Raw genomic sequence first — 25,223 nt, forward strand, 5'->3', positions numbered from 1 at the left:
GAGTATAAAAAGATTGCTCGGGCATGTAGGAATGAAATCAGGAGGGCCAAATCACACCTGGAGCTAGCAAGAGATGTTAAGAGTAACAAGAAGGGTTTCTTCAGGTATGTTGGCAACAAGAAGAAAGCCAAGGAAAGTGTGGGCCCCTTACTGAATGAGGGAGGCAACCTAGTGACAGAGGATGTGGAAAAAGCTAATGTACTCAATGCTTTCTTTGCCTCTGTCTTCACGAACAAGGTCAGCGCCCAGACTGCTGCGCTGGGCAACACAGCATGGGGAGTAGGTGCCCAGCCCTCTGTGGAGAAAGAGGTGGTTAGGGACTATTTAGAAAAGCTGGACGTGCACAAGTCCATGGGTCCGGACGAGTTGCATCCGAGACTGCAAAAGGAATTGGCGGCTGTGATTGCAGAGCCATTGGCCATTATCTTTGAAAACTCGTGGCGAACGGGGGAAGTCCCGGATGACTGGAAAAAGGCTAATGTAGTGCCAATCTTTAAAAAAGGGAAGAAGGAGGATCCTGGGAACTACAGGCCAGTCAGCCTCACCTCAGTCCCCGGAAAAATCATGGAAGAGGTCCTCAAGGAATCTATCCTGAAGCACTTACACAAGAGGAAAGTGATCAGGAACAGTCAGCATGGATTCACCAAGGGAAGGTTATGCCTGACTTATCTAATCACCTTCTATGATGAGATTACTGGTTCTGTGGATGAAGGGCAAGCAGTGATGTATTGTTTCTTGATTTTAGCAAAGCTTTTGACATGGTCTCCCACAGTATTCTTGTCAGCAAGTTAAAGAAGTATGGGCTGGATGAATGCACTATAAGGTGGGTAGAAAGTTGGCTAGATTGTTGGGCTCAACGGGTAGTGATCAATGGCTCCATGTCTAGTTGGCAGCCGGTATCAAGTGGAGTGCCCCAAGGCTCGGTCCTGGAGCCGGTTTTGTTCAATACCTTCATAAATGATCTGGAGGATAGTGTGGATTGCACTCTCAGTAAATTTGCAGATGATACTAAACTGGGAGGAGTGGTAGATACGGTGGCAGGTAGGGATAGGATACAGAGGGTACCTAGACAAATTGGAGGATTGGGCCACAAGAAATCTGATGAGGTTCAACAAGGATAAGTGCAGGGTCCTGCACTTAGGACAGAAGAATCCAATGCACCGCTACAGACTAGGGACCGAATGGCTAGGCAGCAGTTCTGCGGAAAAGGGGTGACAGTGGACAAGAAGCTGGATATGAGTCAACAGTGTGCCCTTGTTGCCAAGGAGGCCAATGGCATTTTGGGATGTATAAGTAGGGGCATAGCGAGCAGATCGAGGGACGTGATCGTTCCCCTCTATTCCACATTGGTGAGGCCTCATCTGGAGTACTGTGTCCAGTTTTGGGCCCCACACTACAAGAAGGATGTGGATAAATTGGAGAGAGTCCAGTGAAGGGCAACAAAAACGATTAGGGGTCTGGAACACATGACTTATGAGGAGAGGCTGAGGGAACTGGGATTGTTTCGTCTGCAGAAGAGAAGAATGAGGGGGGATTTGATAGCTGCTTTCAACTACCTGAGAGGTGGTTCCAAAGAGGATGGTTCTCGACTATTCTCAGTGGTAGAAGAGGACAGGACAAGGAGTAATGGTCTCAAGTTGCAGTGGGGGAGGTTTAGGTTGGATATTAGGAAAAACTTTTTCACTAGGAGGGTGGTGAAACACTGGAATGCGTTACCTAGGGAGGTGGTAGAATCTCCTTCCTTAGAGGTTTTTAAGGTCAGGCTTGACAAAGCCCTGGCTGGGATGATTTAATTGGGGATTGGTCCTGCTTTGACCAGGGGGTTGGACTAGATGACCTCCTGAGGTCCCTTCCAACCCTGATATTCTATTCCCCAACCCCACCCTCAGCCTGGGCCCCTGGCTTCTGGCCCAGCCTCGTCGCCCTTACACCCGTCCGCACCCCACTTCCCAGGAAACAAGAGCCCCACTCCCAGTCCTGGTTCTCGACTGCAGCTTCCGAGGGGCCGCAGACACGGATAAGAGGGCACAAGTTTGGGGACCACTGGTTTAGGTGAAGTCCTCAATCACTTCTATGCAGTCCAATAAAAAGTATTCCTCACCCACCTAGCCCCTCCCTCAGGATGGACTAGGTATGTTCTGCTGCCCTTCACTCATACAGGAAGGATAATATTTCATTTCACTGAATGCTAAAGTGATTTGTAACCTGACACCAGCCAAAACGGGTCATTCTGGCAAAGCGGCTCCATCACGCTGTGTTCCTAGGCAGAGTAGGCGTGTCTATGCAAACGGTCTGTTCCTGAAGTTTTTCCCCCCCAGCTCCTCACTAGATGTGAGAGGGGAGCTCATTCAGACCCTGCTTACGCTTAGTATTTAAAAACTCCTTCTTGGCCCTATCTCTGCTGGCCTTAGATTTCTCCTCCTGTCCTTTTCCTGACAGCTCAGATGAGGTGGCCGAGTGGTTAAGGTGATGGACTGCTAATCCATTGTGCTCTGCACGCATGGGTTCGAATCCCATCCTCATCGAAGGCGTTCAGTCTTCTCTCTTCCTTTACAAACAACCATATCCCCCCTTTGGTACAATGACAGACCAAACCATGGTGCTTCCTGCAAACAAAAACCTTCTCAGGTACTCAGATCCCCCGCTTCAAATGAAATGTGGTGCTGAAAGAATTGTCGAGCTCTCTATATCTTATCTCAAAAGGTAATATCCTCATCACCCTGGGACCGCCCCAAATTATTAAAATGCCCCCATCCACAGCAAGGCCACGACAGTGACCCACAGCTAGAGTGTCCAGGCCAAGCTGTTCTGAAGGAGGCAACTCAAACATTTTCTCTCTGCTTCCCTTGGCAAGGTCTGACTGGGAAAACAAAATCCCCCAAATTGAAAATTTTCTTCTGAAAAACCAGATTTGAATGAATTATTATTATTATTATTATTCTCTTCTGATCTCTGAATTATTTCAGTTCAGTCTTTGTCCTCCTGATGTGTTTCCAGGTGTTGAGTTGTGGGGGAGCGAGGCCAAGTCATGATGTCTCTTCCCCTCTTTCATAGTTTCTTCCAACTTTCTAGAAAGCTCCTTTGCTAGGATGTGAGTCAAGCAGTGTCCATTGTCTCTGTGCTATCTTGGAGAAGTCTGCATTATACACGGTTCCTGGGATAGACCTTGCGAGTGTGGATACCTTTAATGGGCCAGCAGCGAGCCTAGCTTTACATTGACAATGTAGAACGTGAGACTCATAATCGGTGGTTTTGAGTCGTAAGTGGGTGCCCTACCTACTCTGGTTGTGTGCTCTGAGAGTCATCTCCTTGCTTTCCATTTAGGGTCAGGGTGGGATATTATAACCAAGTGTTCTGGCAAAACTTTTCCCCTGGCCTGCTCAGTGAACCCTTTGCTGAGAAACTTTCCATGTATTTGACTGCATGTCGGTTTCCTATATTGTTGGATGAGGCCCAAGGTGCTGGACGGGAAATGTCCATGGAAAACTCAGATATTCCTGTTCTCCGAAAAAAAGGCAGGTATTAGTTAGACACCATTGCTTCTAGTATTCCTGTGGAATCCAAGGCTAGCTGAAGAATTTCTGTCTATACTAGAAAGAATCATTCCATTGTAAATACAAATGAAATGAGATCTGCAGCTCGAGTCAGTGCCCTTTAAAAATATTTGCTAAGAAAAAAGCCATTCTCTCCCATGTTGATAAGGACAAGGAGCCCTCTTTTGCTCCCAATTTCAAATGCGGAATGAATGGAGATTTTTGTTTAAAAACTTTCATTGCCCTGTGGGAATCGAACCCACGACTCAGCTGTTAAAACCCCAGAGCCCACCACTTAAAGGACCACGTAGGGCCATTTCTTTCTGACAACCAGCTTTGGCTTTCTCAGGCTCCTACTTCGCCAATCTCAGACGCTGCTCCAGTCTCCATTGCCCTGAAGGGACAAGAAGAGAGAGTGAAGGATCCCCTGTGCTCAGTGTCACAAACCGAGCCCCCAAAATGGACGACATGGTGTCACAATCTCAAATTATGCTTCCAGTTCCTCCATCAGCTTCACAGGAGCAAAACAAAGAAATCACCAGAGGAGCAATTTTCCTCTGCTTTCATTGACCCCAGTGCACTCCTCTCCGCTTCTTCTTCTGTTTATAATCTGGAGCCTCTGTCAGGGGAAAAAATTGTTGAGCTGAAAGTATTTCTGGGATAGAAACCCAGAGAGGGGAGTTGATGCCACCTGATGGGAGGCTGATTCATTTTCACAGGTCTCATGGCTTTAGCTGCCCCTTAGTGTAGCTCTCATTTTGTCAGCGCTGCGCTCTCAGGAAGCTGACAAAGTGCTGAACCCTGCTTCTTTTGGGCCACTGGGAGCATGGGGATTGCACACCAGCTGCAAGCCCTTCTGTCCTCTCCTTGTCCTGCTCGGCTACCCCAGACTCTTTCCCACAAATGGTTTCATCAGATGCTGGAGGGACCTAAGGACCTACAGGTTTCCCTCACTCACTTCATAAGGCAAACTGTGATTCCCTTCTCTGACACTCCTGGGGCCACATATTCTTTGAGAAGCTTCTCTGCAGGAGGTCTGATGTCCTGCAAAAATGTGTGTGTGGCTTGGGGGGAACCTACTTGTCTACCCCCTCTCTGGGAGCTGAGAAGCTTTTCCTGACTCTCCCCCACTATGTGAGTCAAAGAGCATCTCCCCATGGTGGGAGACACTAAATTCCACCCTCCTGTCCTTGTTTCTCTGACCAGCTGGTAAATCAACCCCAGCTCTCTGATGTAGAAACCAGCATCTAACCAGCCTTGTAATAGCCCCTGCTTGCTAGCTGGAGAGTGAAGGAATGAAGACAGAAGGCAAATGTCAGAAAAGGAATCTCAACTCACACTGGGACTGTGCCTTTGAAGAAGTGCTACAGACAGCCTGGCTAGCTCAGTTGGTAGAACATGAGACTCTTAGTCTCAGGGTCATGGGTTTGAGCCCCATGTTGGGTGCTTGATCTTACTACCTTAAGTGTGCTTTTTTCTTTATATGGTGAGCCCAAAATGAAATGCACTTTCTTGCCTCTCAACAATCTTATGCAGGAAATGTCTCTTCTTCTTAGCTTAGATAGCACAGGAAGAGAGAACAAACTGACATTTCCACATATTCAACGGACACCATCATAGGACCTAACCACATCAGCCACACCATCAGGGGCTTGTTCACTTGCACATCTATCAACATGATCATAGAATATCAGAGTTGGAAGGGACCACAGGGAGGTCATCTAGTCCAACCCCCTGCTCAAAGCAGGACCCATCCCCAATTTTGGCCCCAGATCCCTAAATGGCCCCCTCAAGAAGTGAACTCACAACCCTGGGTTTAGCAGGCCAATGCTCAAACCCTGACTTATCCCTCACCCTGAGAGATACCATCATGTGCCAGCAATGCCCCTCTGCCATGTACATTGGACAAACCGGACAGTCTCGATGCAAAAGAGTAAATGGACACAAATCAGACATCAAAAATTGTAACATTAAAAAACCAGTAGGAGAGCACTTCAATCTCCCTGGACACTCAATAACAGACTTAAAAGTGGCCATTTTTTAACAAAACAACGCTTCAAAAACAGAGTTCAATGAGAAACTGCAGAACTGGAAGTAATTTGCAAACTTTACACCATCAACTTAGGCCTGAATAAAGACTGGGAGTGGCCAAGTCACTACAAAAAATAATTTTCCCTCTGTTGATACTCACACCTCCTTGTCAACTGTTGGAAATGGGCCACATCCACCCTAACTGAATTGGACTCGTTAGCATTGACCCCCCCCCACACACACACACACTCTGTAAGGTAACTCCCATCTTTTCATGTGCTGTGTATTTATACCTGCCTACTGTATTTTCCACTCCATGCATCTGATGAAGTGGGTTATAGCCCACAAAATTTTATGCCCAAATAAATTTGCTAGTCTTTAAGGTGCCACAAGGACTCCTTGTTGTTTTTAAAAATATTAAGGGCGCAGTAAGGAAATTAGTATCTCAGAGCTTCTGGTAACATCATTTGAAGAAGAACAAGAGGTTGATGTGAAAAAGGGCTAAGGAAATAATGGTATTTCAAAAGGGAAAAGTGGTGTTGTGTGTGTTGAAAGGCTGGCTTAGAAATTTCCAATTGTTATTTTCTGATCCCTCCCACCCTTCAGCAGCTAGACTTCAGGAATGGAAGAGGCTACTGATCCTTCTCTCCAGCTGCTTAATTCTGAAGACTAGTCTATGGAGCTGGCTGAATAGCTTTTGGATGAATATTTTATTTACTGAAATATTTTGGTGGACCAAAAATGATTTTTTTAAATTTTGTTTCACCAGAAAACTGAAAAAAATTAATCTTGGGTCAACCTGGATGATTAGTAATTAGTATTATTATTATATAGGTTAGGCTAGCTAGCAAGCAAGGAAATAAATGATTTGCACAGCTCTACTTGTATGAAAGGTCGACAATCGGAACATGCCTATGCTCTGTTCTGAGGCCGTTTGAGTTTCACGTAGTATCCAAAACCCATCTGAGCATGATGAAGTACCAGTTGAGGGAACAACAAGTGAAGATATGTGTTGAAAAGCTTCATTTCCTGGCTGGAAATCAAACTCAGGTCTCGGTGGTGAAAGCACTGAAATTAAACCACTAGGTTAGACCACCAGGGAGGGTGGTTTTTTATCACCTGTACTAGGCTTTCGCCGACTGCTCTGACTAATTTTGGAACCTGGTCCGTTCTCAATTTCCCTGAGGGGACAAGATCAGAAGGTGAAGGATCCACTGTGCTCAGGGTCACAAACTGAGCCTAACCAAAGGCATTGACACAAACTCAAATGATGCTTCAGCTTCCTCCACCAGGATCACAAGAGCAACACAAACAAACCCCAAGAAGTACAATCCTTGTCTGTTTCATTTAGGCCCATCGCAACCTGTCATAAATATAAAGGGAAGGGTAAACCCCTTTAAAATCCCTCCTGGCCAGAGGAAAACTGGTTAAGAAGCTAAAGGTAACCTCGCTGGCACCTGACCAAAATGACCAATGAGGAGACAAGATACTTTCAAAAGCTGGGAGGAGGGAGAGAAACAAATGGTCTCTGTCTGTCTATATGCTGCTTTTGTCGGGGATAGACCAGGAATGGAGTTTTAGAACTTTTAGTAAGTAATCTAGCTAGGTATGTGTTAGATTATGATTTCTTTAAATGGCTGAGAAAAGAATTGTGCTGAATAGAATAACTATTTCTGTCTGTGTATCTTTTTTGTAACTTAAGGTGTTGCCTAGAGGGATTCTCTATGTTTTGAATCTAATTACCCTGTAAGGTATCTACCATCCTGATTTTACAGAGAGGATTTCTTTACTTCTATTTACTCCTATTTCTATTAAAAGTCTTCTTGTAAGAAAACTGAATGCTTTTTCATTGTTCTCAGATCCAAGGGTTTGGGTCTGCGGTCACCTATGCAAATTGGTGAGGTTTTTTATCCAACATTTCCCAGGAAAGGGGGGTGCAAGTGTTGGGAGGATTGTTCATTGTTCTTAAGAGCCAAGGGTCTGGGTCTGTAGTCACCTAGGCAAATTGGTGAGGCTTTTTACCAAACCTTGTCTCGGAAGTGGGGTGCAAGGTTTTGGGAAGTATTTGGGGGGAAAGACGTTTCCAAACAGCTCTTCCCCAGTAACCAGTATTTGTTTGGTGGTGGTAGCGGCCAATCCAAGGACAAAGGGTGGAATATTTTGTACCTTGGGGAAGTTTTGACCTAAGCTGGTAAACATAAGCTTAGGAGGTTTTCATGCAGGTCCCCACATCTGTACCCTAGCGTTCAGAGTGGGGGAGGAACCTTGACACAACCCTCTCTGCTTCTTCTTCCTCCTGCCTAGAGGCTCTTCCAGGAAAACACATGGAGCCAATCCTAACTCTATCCTAGAAGGCCAGGGCGGGGTTTTGATAGCACCTCACACGAGCTGATAGGAGTTAGATTCCGTATAACGGGGCTCTTAGCTTTGCCTGCTCCCTAGCCTTGCTCTCTCAAGACTCTTCGGCAGGAAATGTCTCCTCCTGTCTCTGAGCTTTAGTGGAACAGAAAGAGAGGACAAATTGACATTGCCATCATCCTCCAAGAGTGAGAGAGAATTTTCTCCTCTTCTATTCTAGCCTAGCTAAGAGAGGGAAACATAACCCTTCAGGGGCTCACTGTCCCCTTCAGCGATCTGTAGCTTCTCTACTTCTTCCTACATTGGTGCCAGCTCTACATTGGCCATATAAGTACTTCCATGTCAGATCCTTCGCAGCCCTCTTTATTGTCACAGAGATTGTTTCAGGCTGCGGATGGAGTCAGCTCTCTGTCTATCGACTGGGTCACACTGTATCCATTCCTTGTATATTTCTGTAACTCCTCGTTACTGCATTTGTGATGATTTATAAAAACCGGACAGAGAGTAAAACGAGATGGCATTAAAACTTAAAAAAAAAAAAAAGAAAAGTCCTGTCCTCAATGTATAATATTGGAAATTGTTTTGTTTTCTGTTTCTTTTATATCAATTTACTGTGCTAAAAAAATCAAGGGAACAGGAAGGAAATTTGTAGCTCAGAGCTTGTGTTAACATGGTTTGAAGATGAGCAAGTTGCGGAGTGTTAAAAAATATTATGGGAAAAACATTATTTAGAAAGGGAAAAGTGATGTGGTATAGCCAGCAGCTGTGAAGTTACCCTTATATCGATCCATGTTAATGGCCTGGAGCCAATCCCCCCCAGAAACAACGGCTGAGAATTCCGGAGAACTCGGATCCAACAGGGCAGTGTTTGGTCTAGGAACAGAAAATACATGGGCAGATAACAGATATTAGCTGGATTACAGAACAAAGTTGAAGCTCCACAATGATTACGCTGTGACTACGCTAGCGATTTCCAATTATTATGTTCTGAATCCTCACATCACAACCCTGCCTAGCCAGGAAAGGAGGGGAAATGTGGTCATCAGGAAATAGATTTTTCTGACATGGAAAGGGTACACGAGGCTGTTTGTGGTTAGCTCAAAATAAACAAAAGCGAGGGGGAACACTGCTGGCTGGGAGGTCACTAGGCAGGACAAAGGGTTGGGATTCTTCTATGCTCAGATTTGATATGCAGCTGGCAATCTCCCAAATGATGGTCTATTCCGTCCCTCAACATGCAGGCTAACGTTCTCCTTTTGAACTTCAAGTTTCATGAAAGGAAAAAAAACAATGAGGAAGAAAGCATAGAAGCTATGGATGTATTTGAGAAAGGAGTTGGATGGAAAGAAGACAACAGGAGCCACAAGAGAGAAAGCAGCACTGTTTCTGCCTGGTTTTGAACCAGGGACCTTTTGCGCGTTAGGCAAATGTGATAACCACTACACTACAGAAACCGGTTACTGTCACTTTTGGGGCACTTTTTGAAGGCTCTCTCAGTAGCCACTACATCAGCTGGTGTCACTTTGACACAGACAAATCTCACAACCAACAAAGCTCACATCCACTCTACTTTTTCATGGACATTTCCCTGACAGCTTCCAGTGACAACCATACAAAACACTGAAATGCAGTAAAATAAAGATGAGTGAGGGAAACCTGCAGGTCCTTGGGTCACTACAGTTTCTGATGGAAGTATCTGTGGGAAAGGGTTCGGCTTACTGAGGAGGAAAAGGAGGCGAAAGATGGACATGCAGACGCTGTGCAAACACCATGATCCCGTAACCAATGCGCCGGGAAATCAGCACTTTGGCTGTTTCCTGCCTGCACAGAGTTGACAAACGGGGCAGCCAAAGCTGAGAAACCTGATACAATGAATCAGGGGGGAAAAGCAGATCTAGTTCTACAAAAGGGCTTAGAGCCTGGGCTTTCAGGTACAGAGTTTTCCAGCAGCATGAAGATGAATGGGGAGTTGGGGTGGGGGGAATATTGTATTTTTTGTTTGACTTGCAAGTGAAGAATGGAAAGTAAATTTTTGTTAGAAAAAGTCCTTCTCCAACTGGGAATTGAGAGTAAGAGCACAAAAGTCTAACCTCTGGGGAATGCATGCACACAGATATTTGTCAGCCATACTAGGCTTTCTCCAGCTACTGTGTCTCCATGTGACGAAGCTGATTGAAATGAGCCAATGGAGTGGGATTTAAACAGACATCTCTATACAGAGACCAGAACACTGACTTGAGATATAGAGTCTTGTGCCTTAGACCGCTCAACCGTGCTGACGGTACAGCAAAACCTCTTCGATCAACCCTAGCGAGACCTGGGTTTCATTTATGGCCAGTAAAGAGCTGAGTATTATTGTCTAGATGTAGGAGTTAAAGAATTTAAACTAGGAGGAAGGGCCAGTTTTCCCATCACTTCACACCTTTTACATCCAAACCTCATGACTTTCTGAATGAACCTTGCTCATTCAACCAGAAGACGTTGGGGTGGATGTAGGAGTCACTGGGGAAAATTCTCTGGACTCTGTTACGAATGAGGTCAGACCGGATGTACATAGTGATCTAGTCTAGCTGTAAAATCTATGAATCAACACCAAATATGATGTGAAATTAATCCTCAGAAATGGCTGTTCCCCATCCATTCTGATCCCAGCAAAGGGTTATCCAAGGAAGGGGGCCGTTTAGGACAAAGAGAAGAAAGAGGTCTTCCTCTCCCCGGAGGAATTAGGCTCCAGTTTCATCATGTGCTGAGCTGGCTTCTCTTTTCCCACCTACCCAGAGGGTTGCACAATGTATTTCAATGTATTCAAGCTATAGCTTCCTGTAGAGAAGGGGGTCTGAATCCCATTTCTGTCCATGGCACAGACATTTTCTTGAATGTGTTCAAGGAGGCAGCATTTCAGCTCTGAACTGAGTCAGGCTCCAAGCGTGATGAAAAGTGTGGGAAGAAGAAAAATCTAACCTGCGAAGGAAGGAGACAGCTCCTTCTAAAGGAACTCTTTGTGTTCATTCCTGCTATGTACAGAAGTGGCTGGATACAGCAGATTCCAACCCTTGGTCTCTTCAAGGATAAGGAAAGATCCAGAATGTCCTTTACCTGAAGAAGGGAGATGATTTCTGTGAGGGATGGAGGCCTCATCTAATGGGTTTAATCTGTCACCAGAAGCTGGGAATGGGCAACAGGGGATGGATCACTTGATGAGTCCCTGTTCTGTTCATTCCCTCAGAAGTACCTAGCATTGGCCACTGTCAGAAGACAGGATACTGGTTAGCTGGACCATTGGTCTGACATAGCGTGGCTGTTCTGATGTTTATTTTCTAGTGATTGCTCATTAAGTGAATGCAGCTCCCTTTCCCTCCTCAGGAAATACCTTTACTGTGCAAAATACCAGCACTTTGCACAGAAAGGAGGGAAAGGTTTCACAGTAACAGCCGTGCAAGTAACAAGAACGTCTGGGGGGGAGGGGGGAGGAAAAAACAAGGGGAAATAGGTTACCTTGTATAATGACTTAGCCACTCCCAGTCTCTATTCAAGCCTAAGTTAATTGTATCCAATTTGCAAATGAATGCCAATTCAACAGTCTCTCGCTGGAGTCTGGATTTGAAGTTTTTTTGTTGTAATATCGCAACTTTTATGTCTGTAATCGTGTGAACAGAGAGATTGAAGTGTTCTCTGACTGGTTTATGAATGTTATAATTCTTGACATCTGATTTGTGTCCATTTATTCTTTTACGTAGAGACTCCTTACAATGTGTATGATAATCAAGTTGGGCCATTTCCCGCACAAATCCAGGTTCCCCCCCCCGCCACACACACACAAACCCACTCTCCTGCTGGAAATAGCTTATCTCCTTACAATGTGTATATTAATCAAGTTGGACCATTTCCAGCACAAATCCATGTTTTCTTCCCTCCCCCCGCCCAACCCACTCTCCTGCTGGAAATAGCTTATCTACCTTACAATGTGTATTCAATTCAAAGAGACTGTTGAATTGGAATTCATTTGCAAATTGGATATAATTAACTTAGGCTTGAATAGAGACTGGGAGTGGCTAAGTCATTCTGCAAGGTAACCTATTTCCCCCTGATTTTTCCTACCCCCGCCCCCCTCCAGACGTTCTTGTTAAACCCTGGATTTGTACTGGAAATGGCCCACCTTGATTATCATACACATTGTAAGGAGAGTGATCACTTTAGATAAGCTATTACCAGCAGGAGAGTGGGTTTGTGTGTGGGGGGGTGTTTCATGCTTTGTGTGTATAAAAAGATCTTCTACACTTTCCACAGTATGCATCCGATGAAGTGAGCTGTGGCTCACAAAAGCTTATGCTCAAATAAATTGGTTAGTCTCTAAGGTGCCAAAGGAGGGGAAGGAAATGGACACATGATGGCGCAGTAACCTAAGAAATGAAACACAACAGGCTTGTGCGTACATTGATTCTGAACAGCAAACGAATCTGATTCCCATATCATGGAAAGCCAAAAAGCCATTTCTTTCTATGGCCGGGAACACTCAGAGAAAAGTGTCCCAATAATTCCTGCCCGTTTACTTATGAATTCTTTTATGTTATAAATAAATTGGCCACAAGATTTGTCTGAACGTGAGCTGCCTGTTATTAAAAGCTGGTTCCCCAATTCAGTGCCAACTCCTCTGCTAGAAACACCCCCAGGTCCCTGCTCACCCCAGTAGGGGCAAAAAGAGAAACCCCCACTGGGTGCTGCCCTTAACTCCAGGCTGCTGTCCCAGGGAGGGGGTGGGGACTGATCGTTTGCTGCTGGGGAGGGAGGCAGTATAGGCCTCTGGTGCTGAGCTCCTAGCACTTGCCCAGCCCAGGCTGTCCTCTGCGTCAGCGGCTGCTCCCCGCATGCTCTCGAGTCAGACATGCAGGGCCCCCAGGGGGACAGAGGCTGGGACAGGGCAGCAGCCTGGGTTGGGCTGGGAAGATGCTGGGAGTTCCCGTTCCCTGAGACCTGGCCTGGCTCCCTTCTCAACAGCAAACAAATCAGTTCCACGTCCCCTCCCAGGAAAAATCAGCCTGGAGCCAAGGGCAGCACTGGACAATTCCCTTTACTTCCCACCGAGGCGTGAGGGAACCCAGGGCGTTTCTAGAAGAACTTTTGGAACTGATGTGGGGAAACCAGCCTTTAATAACAGGCAGCTCTAATTTAAGCTAACTGGGTTTGTTTGTGTTTTACAATTCACTATCGCACTAAATAATCCTTCAATCCTAGCGTCACCACCAGGGCCATCCTCACCCCTACACAAAGTACGCAGCTGCAAATTTCCTGGAGCCCTGTGCAGCTGGGTGCTGCTCCAGCCACTGCTCCACGTCCTCTCCATAGCCCCCACCCCTGCTCTGTCCAAGCCCCACCCCACTCCACCCCTTCCCCAAATCCCCACCCCTTATCTGCCCCACCCCGCCTCTTCCCAACCCCTGCTCCGTCCCAGGCCCTCCCCCACTCCCCTGAGGACTGTCGGGGTTACCAATCCCCCTTCAAGTCTGGCCTGCAGAGCCTCCTGGCTGAGGCGTCTCCCTGTGCTGGGCCCACTGCCCAGGGTCCCACCTCGCTCTCCCCAGCTGTTCACCGCACCCGGCTCCGGACTGCTCCAGCTCCAGCTTCACTCTGCCTCAGCACAGCTGCTGCTCTGCCTCCAGCTCCCTGGGCTGCTTCTCTGGCCCCTCCGGCTCCGGTTGCTGCAGCTCTGCTCCCAGGACAGGTCTGCTCCCTCTGGGCTCACCTCTGGCTTTGGGGCTGCAGCTCTGCTCCCAGGACAGGTGTCACGGAGTCCCCGGGCGATGCTCTGGACCTGCTCCCCGTGAAGCCAGTCAGGACTCTGGGGCAGTCGCCTTCCTGTGAGCAGCCTGTCTTCAGGACACAAAGCTCACACAGCTTCCACCTTGCAGGGGGGAAGGGCCAGGCCATCAGTTGCCAGGAAACAGGGTGTCGGCCATTGTCTGTGTCCAGACGCCTGCACACACCTGCCCTCTAGGGCTCTGCAATGATCATACACCCTTACCCCACCACCTAGAGACTTAAGAATTGCATAGGGGAAACTGAGGCACCCCCACAATATTCAGAGGAAACATTAAGAACAGTCCCACTTCGTCACATCTGTCCCCCCTTCGAGATCAAACTGAGCGGGGTCACTTTAGCTGGTGACCTGGGGAAGTTCCAAGCCACCAACGTTCCCATGGATGCCCCAGCATCTCTCCCATTCCTTGGTAGGAGTTACACCAGGCCCTTCCAGTTTCACGCCCTCCCTTAGGTCGGGGGTGGTTGATAGCACTCGCAGGCCGCATGTGGGAAGGTTTATGCTACCCGTGCCCTTTGGCCACCCCAAAAGCCCAGGGGGTCAAACTGGGATTGGGTCTTCTCCCCAACAAGCTGGCCAAACACAGCCACTTGGTTATCGGACTGTTTAACTTTCTTAACAGCTTTCACTCCATCTGAGACCTTCTCAAAGCTCTCCACACTGCATCTTTCAACAGGAAAGTCAGTGGATCCATTCACAACAGAAAATTTCTGGCTGTTAGGAACTGAAACTTTCTTGATTAAATCACTTTCACACCCTTCAGCTGCAGTAAACTGCTTGCAAAAACTCCATGAGGATTCCTTTCCCTACGGCTTTTCTATGCAACAATTCACCCTTCACAGAAATTCTGCTCTTACTCTCTTCACCTAGGGCTTGCTCTAGAGGAAAACTTTCCTGAGCAACAACAGACTCTTTCTGGGTCTCCCTTACATCCAGAATTACCTCTGGCCCATCCGGCGGATTCCTACACCATCCCCTTTCAGGCAAACTTACAGACTTCCTAGATAAAAGGTTAGAAGCATTCTCCTTCCCTTTGCCACACACAAGTTCAGGAATCTTTTCCTTCTTGCTACAGGTTTCCACACCCTCAGTACGTAACACGATCAAATCACCTTTCTGCTCTCCTTGTGCCCTGGCTAGGATCTCACCCTGATTAGACAGAGTTGCTGCACCCTTTCCCAACAACACACTAGCAACAGGCAAAATACAAGCACCAGAATTGTCTCGTCTCTGGGATTTTACATAGACACTAACTGGATGCGACCTAGTTACGGGGCCATTCTCCTGAGCAGATACAAACTTAGGACCCTTCCCTTCCTGGGCTTTAGCTGAATCCAGAAACAACTCTGAGACAACTGCACTATTCTCAACCATCACAGGCTGAAAGGCCCCTTTAAGAGCCGGAGACACGTTCTCCTTTCCCAGACACACAGCTTGGGATCTTTTCCCCTTGTCCCAGCACACAGGGCTGGTCACAGACAACTGCTTGGCAATCAGGGTAGCTCCCTCCATAGGCAAGTCAATACCCCTGGCAGTCACAGGCACGTTTCCTTCCCTTTCACAATCCTCCACCCAGCTAACAGGTAAGGTCCAGGGACACTCATCTTCCACTCTCCTCGCCTTCCCGCCCTGCTGACTAGACACAGCCATCAGATCACAAGGCTGCCTAGGCTCATCCAGACTTTCCTTACCAAGCACCTTGCCACTCCCAACAGATCCCCTGCCCTGCCTGTGTCTCCCCCCCTCAGCTGGGGTCTCAGCTCCCACTGTGCTCAGCGCTGCCCTTGCTGTCCCAGTGGGGGTAGGCAGCGAGCTCGCTGCTTTCCTCACAGCATCAGAGCCAGCGTGAGCCCCCTAAGCCCCCCTCTCCAGTTTGCAATGGGGCAATAGGGCAAGGAGCGTCTCTCTGTCCCACCCAGCCCCAGGGGTCTGGTTATAGGCAGGCAGGTATCCTGAGCCTAGAAGCTCCTCCCTGCTGCCAGCCAGGTCATCTGCATTTTCACTGACCATTTCCCTCTCCACCGATTGGTTCCCTGGATTCAAATTCAAACCCTCGGCAGTTACCGGAGCAGGGCCTGGATCCTGTCCCAAAGAGACACAGTCACCCCACAACAGGGTCTCGCAGCTGGTGTCCTGGAGAACCCCAACGGCCAGCCAGCCCCACCCCTCCTGGGTCTGCACAGGGATCTGGGCCATAGGCAGGGCGAGGGGCTTCGTCCCTGGGACCCTCACCCAGCTCAAACAGCCCCTCAGCATCTGAGGCTCACCGCCCGGGGCCTGACAACAGTTCTCTCTGTCCCAGGATCTCGCCACCCCACGAATGTCTCCCCATTGACCATCACCTTCCCCTCCCACTGGGGGTCCGAGGGGCCTGGCCCCAGGGAACTCCACACAGACATGCAGGTTGGGGTCAGGAGTGGGAGCTTGTCCACCTCCCCACCCATCTGGCTGACGGAGTCTATGGCCTTGGGACCCAGCAAGGGAGCTAGATACTGGGGCATTTCCGTAGGGTCCCCCTGGTTCAAATCTCCAGCCTGCTCAAAGGCAGCGAGGTGGGCATCCACATCCCCCGCCCTCCTTAACCAGGGTCAGTAATTTAGTCTCGAGGTTCCCTGCGGAACTGGCCCCCCGGGGTCTATCCCCACTCACCCCTGGGAGGTCCCCTAGGCTTCTCCACTCCCCCACCACCAGTTCATGCTGCTGCTGCTTCTGCAGCTTTTTCTCGGGCTCTCACTGTCTCTCACAGTCCTCTGGCTCTCTCGGACTCAGCTCCAATCCCGTCCGTCTCCGATCCCCCGATGGGGAACCCGATCGTGAAGACCCCCGTCTGGTCGAGGACAGGAGTCTCGGCGATGCCTGGCTACTACTCCAGCTGCTCCCAGATCCTGCTATAGCCCAATTTGCGGTCAGGAACTGCTCCTTAGAGGGATCATTCTCCTCCAGCTGCACGATTAACTGTGCCTTGGTGAACTTTCCAGTGCTCAACCCTCTCTTTCTGCACCAGGTTACAATGTCCTTCTTAAGGAGATGGTGATAGGATGTCACTCCGCTCTTCCCAAGTTGTTGTGGACTCACAGGCCTGTGTGCTCTCAGCTCCCCACAGTTTCCAGGGAGAACCCCTCGTGTGCCAGCCCTTCTTGAGGTCACCTCCTCTTTGCCAGGGTCGAGCTGCAGACTCCTCCAGTCCCAGCACTCGCTGCAATCCCCAGGGGAACCCTGTTACTGGAAAAGTCCTTCTCTCTCCCAGGGCCAAGCCGCAGGCTCCTCCAACCCTGAGACTGCTCACCACAGTCCCCAGGGGGACCCCATTACTGCAGAGTCCTTCTCGCTGGTCACACACTCCCAGGGGTTAACTACCCCCCAAAACCGCTCCTCTCTGAGCCTTCAGCACGCCTGGTCCTCGTCAATCCCCCTTCGTTTTACTGCTCCCCAGTCACTTACTGCAGGAAGTGCCATCCATGGGGGGCAGTACATCCCACCGCTACCACCAGTTGTCACGGAGTCCCTGGGCGATGCTCTGGAACTGCTCCCCATGAAGCCAGTCAGGACTCTGGGGCAGTCGCCTTCCTGTGAGCAGCCTGTCTTCAGGACACAAAGCTCACACAGCTTCCACCTTGCAGGGGGGAAGGGCCAGGCCATCAGTTGCCAGGAAACAGGGTGTCGGCCATTCTCTGTGTCCAGACCCCTGCACACACCTGCCCTCTAGGGCTCTGCAATGATCATACACCCTTACCCCACCACCTAGAGACTTAAGAATTGCATAGGGGAAACTGACCCCCCACACACAATTTTCAGAGGAAACATTAAGAACGGTCCCACTTCGTCACAACAGGGTCTCTTCTCTCTGGGCTGTGCCTCTGGCTTTGGGGCTGCAGCTCTGCTCCCAGGACAGGGGCTGCTCTCTCTGGGCTGCTTTTCTGGTCCCTCTGGATCTGGCCCAGCTCTGCTCCCCACCTAAGCTTGGGCCCCTGCTTTCTCCTTAGCTCGGCCCCACTCTGTCTGACCCAGGCAATTCCAGCTCACATGGAGGATGGGACCTCCCTGGCCTTCTGACTCCCTGATTAGCCTGCCCGCTCTGTCACTCAGGCTGCCCTGGAGCACTGGCCTCTCCCCATTGTTCCTGGGGGCTGTCAGTCTCAGGGTCCTGATTCCCCATCGACCCTTCCCCTTTGAGTACTGGGACCTAGCAAATAAAACACGCCCACTGAATGTTAGTAAGGGGGCAACAGTCCCCTTACAGTAGGGTTGAATCATAGAATCATAGAATATCAGAGTTGGAAGGGACCTCAGGAGGTCATCTAGTCCAACCCCCTGCTCAAAGCAGGACCGATCCCCAACTAAAGCATCCCAGCCAGGGCTTTGTCAAGCCTGACCTTAAAAACTTCTAAGAAGGAGATTCCACCACCTCCCTAGGCAACGCATTCCAGTGTTTCACCACCCTCCTAGTGAAAAAGTTTTTCCTAATATCCAACCTAAACCTCCCCCACTGAACTTGAGACCATTACTCCTTGTTCTGTCATCTGCTACCACTGAGAACAGTCTAGATCCATCCTCTTTGGAACCCCTTTGCAGGTAGTTGAAAGCAGCTATCAAATCCCCCCTCATTCTTCTCTTCTGCAGACTAAACATACCCACTTCCCTCAGCCTCTCCTCATAAGTCATGTGTTCCACTCCCCTAATCATTGGGGTTGGATTGGGCTCAAGGAGAAAAGATTTTGTGTGACAGTGTGTGGGGATGGGGAGGGTGTGATTCTCTAGGAGATAAATGATGGAACACACAGGGGTAGTGACAGTGAAGCCCCGTGTCTGAGTGTTATGACCCTGTGTGGTGCTGCCATTCATCTTCCTCTCCTATGGTCTCATCTTTCATTGAATCCAGCATTTTTCAACTGATCATCATCACAGAGGTGTCCCACATGCCTCAAATACAGTGTCCCTCTCAGAGATGCCGAGGACTGGAACGGATTTCAGCTGATGGACAGGTTTGCTAGGTTTTTATACATTTGCCTAGTAAAATGCTGAGTTTTTAAATTTATTACAAGCATCATTCCTGATCATACTGGAGAGGGGTAAGGAAATCGATTTTCATTCAACAAAGTTTATAAACAGAAGCACTGGGATTTGAAGGAGGAACCCATTGCCAGGCAGGCAAATGTTCAATCACTGAGCTATACACTCAACAAAGAGCACCTTGGATAGCCCAGACAAGGGATGGGTTGGAACCTGGAGATTTAGTACACTTTATATATATACAAACACCACGGCTTACAAAATCACCACACCTGCCCTCTGTTACCAGAGGACAGCAACAACTTTCCTTGGAGCACCCACTGCTCCCCAGCTCCACGCCCTCCAATCTCTCCAGCGTTGCCCCAATCCCTTAGCGGTACAGGGCACAGGTAACTGGAACCCCTTCATCCCGACAGAATTAATGGCCAAATAATTCCATTTCGACCAGAAACGCAGAGCTCCTTTGTCAGAGCAGATGTACATAGGGATCTAGTTTGGCTGTAAAATCTATATCTCAACACCAAATATGGTGTTAGATGAATCCTCAGAAACGGCTGTTCCCCATCCAGATCCCAGCAAAGGGTAATCCAAGGAAAGGGGCTGTTTAGGAAGGAAAGAAGAAAGATGTCCCTCTCTCCCTGGAGGAACTGAGCTCTGTGCTTTGGACAGAAAGGAGGGGAAGGAAATGGCCACACGATGGCAGCAGAAATGAAATGAAACACAAGAAATGAAACACAAAAGGCTTCTTCTGTGCACATTGACTCTGAACAGTGAGGGAACCTGACTCCCACATCATGAAAAGTCACAAAGCTGTTTCGTTCTATGGCAGGGAACACGAGCAGAGAAGAGTTCCAAAAATTCTTGCCCCTTTACTTTCGATTTTTTTTACATTATAGAGAAAATTGTAACAAAATTAGTCTGAACCTGAGCTGCCCGTTATTAAAAGCTGGTTCCCCAATTCAGTTCCAACTGCTCTGCTAGAAACTCCCCCCCAGGTGCCTGCTCACCCCAGGAAGAGAAAAAAGAGAAACCCCCACTCGGCACTGCCCTTAGCTCCCGGCTGCTGTCCTGGGGTGGGGACGGGGACTGATTGTTTTCTGCTGAGAAGGGAGCCTCTGGTGCTGAGCTCCTAGCACTTGCCCAGCCCAGACTGTCCTCTGCGTCAGCTGCTGCTCCCCGCACGCTCTCGAGTCAGACATACGGGACCCCCAGGGGAACAGACGCTGGGACAGGGCAGCAGCCTGGCTTGGGCTGGGAAGATGCTGGGAGTTCTCGTTCCCTCAGAACTTGCCTGGCTCCCTTCACAACAGCAAACAAATCAATTCCACGTCCCCTTCCCGGATAAATCAGCCTGGAGCCAAGGGTAGCACGGGACGATTCCCTTTACTTCCCACAGAGGCATGAGACAACCCAGGGCAATACTAGAAGAGCTGATGGAACTGACGTGGGGAAACCAGCCTTTAATAACAGGCAGCTCAAGTTTAAGCCAAGTGTTTTTACCATATTTTACAACATTAAATAACCCTTCACTCATCGGGTCACCATCCATAAAATTGCTTCAGCCTTGTAGTCTACCAAGTGCAAAACTAAACACCTCTTCAAATCCAAGGGCATGGAGATCAGTCAGTGTTCAGAGTCATCCCACATGAAAGAACCATGTTGTGGTTCAGACCGGCCCCATCATGTGCCCATTGACTTTCTCTCCTCTCCCTTAAAAGTTTTAGTATTTTGCATCAAAACTTTCTTCCCTCAGGAGAGACCTGGGAACCAGGGCTGCCAGCCAGACAAACACCTTTAAGAGGAGGCATCCCTCTCCCTGTCAAAAAATGATCTCCCTCCTTCTGTTCAGTGACAGCCTGAATTGTTCCTTGTCCCCGAAGAGCTGGAGAATTGAAAGCAGCAACATCAAACCCTTGTGTAGCTCGCAGGAATGAACACAAACACTCCCTTGTGTCTGAAGAGATGTTTAGTTTTTACCCTTGGTAAACGACAAGGCTAAAGGGAAAGGCGGTGGCACAAGATATAGAGTGAAACACGACACAATCATCAGAGTTATGCCCACAGTGATTGCAAAAATTTTTATATACTTATTATCATCAGTGTATTATTTTCTCTGGAATCTAGACCATGACTATACCTTGACCAAGAAATTTGGATCTTGATAAAATAGTCGACTACCCCTGGTTAAGGCCATGGACTTGACACCCACCCGGGTGTCCCTGCACAGGTACCAGTAGTAACAACAACGGCTGCCTTTTAGCCGTAAAAAGAAAAGGAGTACTTGTGGCACCTTAGAGACTAACCAATTTATTTGAGCATGAGCTTTCGTGAGCTACAGCTCACTTCATGGGATGCATACCGTGGAAACTGCAGCAGACTTTATATACACACAGAGAATATGAAACAATACCTCCTCCCACCCCACTGTCCTGCTGGTAATAGCTTATCTAAAGTGATCATCAAGTTGGGCCATTTCCAGCACAAATCCAGGTTTTCTCACCCTCCACCCCCCCACACAAATTCACTCTCCTGCTGGTGATAGCCCATCCAAAGTGACAACTCTCTACACAATGTGCATGATAATCAAGTTGGGCCATTTCCTGCACAAATCCAGGTTCTCTCACCCCCCTCCCAAAAACCACACACACAAACTCACTCTCCTGCTGGTAATAGCTCATCCAAACTGACCACTCTCCAAGTTTAAATCCAAGTTAAACCAGAACATCTGGGGAGGGGGGGGTAGGAAAAAGCAAGGGGAAATAGGCTACCTTGCATAATGACTTAGCCACTCCCAGTCTCTATTTAAGCCTAAATTAATAGTATCCAATTTGCAAATGAATTCCAATTCAGCAGTTTCTTGCTGGAGTCTGGATTTGAAGTTTTTTTGTTTTAAGATAGCGACATGACATGAAGGGAGAGTGGTCACTTTGGATGAGCTCATACCAGCAGGATAGTGAGTTTGTGTGTGTGGTTTTTGGGAGGGGGGTGAGAGAACCTGGATTTGTGCAGGAAATGGCCCAACTTGATTATCATGCACATTGTGTAGAGAAAAGGAGTACTTGTGGCACCTTAGAGACTAACCAATTTATTTGAGCATGAGCTTTCGTGAGCTACAGCTCACTTCTGATGAAGTGAGCTGTAGCTCACGAAAGCTCATGCTCAAATAAATTGGTTAGTCTCTAAGGTGCCACAAGTACTCCTTTTCTTTTTGCGAATACAGACTAACACGGCTGTTCCTCTGAAACCTGTCATTGTGTAGAGAGTTGTCACTTTGGATGGGCTATCACCAGCACGAGAGTGAATTTGTGTGGGGGGGTGGAGGGTGAGAAAACCTGGATTTGTGCTGGAAATGGCCCAACTTGATGATCACTTTAGATAAGCTATTACCAGCAGGACAGTGGGGTGGGAGGAGGTTTTGTTTCATATTCTCTGTGTGTATATAAAGTCTGCTGCAGTTTCCACGGTATGCATCCCATGAAGTGAGCTGTAGCTCACGAAAGCTCATGCTCAAATAAATTGGTTAGTCTCTAAGGTGCCACAAGTACTCCTTTTCTTTTTGCGAATACAGACTAACACGGCTGTTACTCTGAAACCTGTCTTTTAGCCATAGTTTTTAATCAGGGCAAGAAATTGATACAAACCCGTTAAACCATTTCTCAGCCCGAGTCCTTCACCCACATTCCTTAGGGCATTGGGCCGCCATGTGAATGTTTCATTTCCCTCCTCAATTTCACACAGAGACACAATTTCCTTTGCACAGATCCATGAACAGTAAAACCTCCCTGTGTCTCTTGTCTGAGCCAGGGCATTCAATTCCATTGAAACCTTCTCTCCTGCAATGGCAATAGTCAGACAGAGGGGATGTAGCTACCTGCATCCCTGACAGTGCCCCAGAGAAAGCCTGACCCCTGCTATTGGAATGATGTGCTGGAGATTTGAATAGGAAAGGGACTGTCTGACTTGTCGAAGTGGGGAATGAACAACAATCTATTGCAAAGTCATTAACCACAAACACACTCCAATCATGCTCCAGCCAGAAGAGAAATGGGCAAAATTCTTGCTGTTCCACCATCGACACACTTGTGCTGGGGAAGCTGGTCTGAGCTAGCAATTTGAAGGGACAATTCTGTGAGAACAGAATCATAGTGTAGCTAAGCAGCTGTCCATCAAGTAGTTGTGGCCGAGTGATTAAGGTGATGGATTTGAAATCCCTTGTGGGGGGTCCCCCCCATGCAGGTTCAAATCCTGTCAACTACAGAAACATTAGCGTGTTGTCATCGCTGTTGTTTTTGTGTGTGAGCATCCACAGTGCGAACCGGAGCCAGCTCTGGCCTCGCTCTATCTACATGTGAGACTGCTATAGCACTTAGGTGTATATTTATCACTTAGCTAGTTACAGGGGTATAAAAACGAAGAATCAAAATCACAGTCCACCTGTGTATGGGCCTGCTCTCACTAGGATAGTCGGAGACCTTGTTCTTAGGCTAAGGCCTTTGGCCAAGCAGCAGGGGCAGCCATAAGCTGGGAAGCGTACGGTCACATTGTCACATCCCAAACCAAACACACTGAAAGTTTGCCAGCATCCTGTCTGGCAAGAAATCACTTATCAATGGTTGTGGTTGTGAAACCCTCATTTCTGTATGTTTTATCTTTATGCCCCCCAGTTTTCTATTGTTAATCTGTCTGGTTCGCTAATTGTTTCTGTCTGCTGTATAATTAATTTGGCAGATGTAAGTTAATTAAGGTAGTGGGATATAATTGGTTAGAGAATTATGTTACAATATGTTAGGATTGGTTAGTTAAATTTCAGTAAAACGATTGGTTAAGGTATAGCTGAGAATATTATTATATAAACTGGGGTCAAACAGGAAGTGGAGGGGAAATTGGAATCATGCTTGCTAAGGGCGGGGACGGGAAACAGGGACACAGGCAAGGCTCTGCAGCATCAGAGCTGGGAAGGGGGATACAGGGTAAATGCTCTGTGGCATGAGAGCTTGGAAGGGAACACTGGGGAACAGACTGTATTGGCGTATAGAGATAAGCCCAACTGGTGTGAAGGGCTCTGAAATATGCTTGCTTGGAAACTAACCCCAATAAACATCGCATTGTCTGTGCTTTGGACTTCTGGCCTTTTGCTGCTTGCTTGACAAGAACCAGGGAAGCGGGAGGGTTGAGGGAAAGCTCTTTAACATGGACCATAGTGTGTCCATAATGTGTCACGGCATGTTGTTGGCCAAGTGATCACAGCACCTGGAGGGGTTTTGCTACTTGTCACTAGCACAGTATTGTAAGAGGCAGCCCAGATTCAACAGCCGTGCCTGCAAGATGAGTTACAGCAACCTGTACCTTGTTTCCATGTTCATCCGATGCCTCCTTTCAACACTTGTCAGCAAAAAGACCTGTTCCTTTTGCAAGCATGGGTATGGCTAGTCAAAGGCGGGTTTCTCCGTGAACATAAAAGATTGACCAAAAGGTGACAAGAGGAGGCACGTTCAGCAAGGCAGCACTGGATGCTGGATCCTGAATTTGCTCTTTATCCAGCAGGTTTATTGGCAAGCTCTGCCACGGTGCCACTCTCTGGGACTTCTCCCGTAACTGCTCCATCTTTCATCAACAATAAAATGAAAGGTGAAAGGACAGTAATTCTCCATTTCCTGCAAGCCCTACAGAGAACCCTCTAGAAGGGTCTCTGTGCATAGACATTTCTAGTGAATTGCATGGGCATGGGACACAAGCTCTGGTGTCATAGCAATTGCAGTCAAAGAAACCTCCTTCCCAACACCAATAGCCTTTTCATCAACTCCAGGCTGGTGATTTGATTCTCTCCAACGCTCCTCTGCAAAGAAGCCTTTTCCTTAGGAAGCAATTACTTACATTGCCAAGGGAGGTCTCTTCTGTTTCCTAGGAAGACAGAGGAAAACATGAGCAGAGGAGACAAAAGCTGTACAACAAGGCACTACTGGGAGTTGAACCCAGGATCTCCTGTTTACAAGACAGGCGTTTTAACCTACTAAGCCATGGTGCCTTCCTCAACTATCTATTTGCAACTGTTCCCCTTGATGGTCCAAGACAACACCTTCCTATGCCAAAGTACAGACGTTCCCCATTTCCCACAAAACTTGCAGACCTTGAGTGGGCTGGCTTTCTGTGCACGGAAAGCCACAGCTAAGTTGACAGAGGGCTTCTAACATGCGCTTCTCCCACAAGCTGCTGTGATCCTAGAGTGGTTAGTGCTCTGGGTTTCAGTCACAGCAACTTCAACTCAACTCTGAGTCATGGTACCTTTCCATCAGCTTCAGACTTAGCATTTGCCACTTTCCAAGGCTTCGCCACAAGGAAGCTCTCTCCGTCCTGAACGAGCACTTACAAGGATTGTGCTGTGAGGTCTTTTCTTTTTATGAGAAGAAATACAAAAAGACGAGCCTAGCAGACAAGCCAGGTTCAGCAAGGAAGAACTGGCAGGCCAAGCCATGATC

General features: G+C 48.1%; 1 protein-coding gene and 4 non-coding genes across 5 annotated transcripts in view; 3 read left to right on the forward strand and 2 right to left on the reverse strand.

Moving 5' to 3' along the window:
- The window catches only part of LOC125629204 (uncharacterized), a 570,105-nt gene that overhangs the window by 312,203 nt on the left and 232,679 nt on the right, over positions 1-25,223 (forward strand). The window lies entirely within an intron of this gene.
- Positions 2,444-2,525, forward strand: TRNAS-GCU (transfer RNA serine (anticodon GCU)). Its single transcript has one exon. It is a non-coding gene; the product is annotated as a tRNA-Ser (tRNA).
- Positions 4,907-4,979, forward strand: TRNAK-CUU (transfer RNA lysine (anticodon CUU)). The gene has a single exon. It is a non-coding gene; the product is annotated as a tRNA-Lys (tRNA).
- TRNAV-AAC (transfer RNA valine (anticodon AAC)) lies at positions 9,304-9,376 on the reverse strand. Its single transcript has one exon. It is a non-coding gene; the product is annotated as a tRNA-Val (tRNA).
- On the reverse strand, positions 24,699-24,772 carry TRNAT-UGU (transfer RNA threonine (anticodon UGU)). The gene has a single exon. It is a non-coding gene; the product is annotated as a tRNA-Thr (tRNA).

Source organism: Caretta caretta, chromosome 28 (genome assembly GCF_965140235.1).
Source record: "Caretta caretta isolate rCarCar2 chromosome 28, rCarCar1.hap1, whole genome shotgun sequence".
NCBI classification, from domain to species: domain Eukaryota; kingdom Metazoa; phylum Chordata; order Testudines; family Cheloniidae; genus Caretta; species Caretta caretta.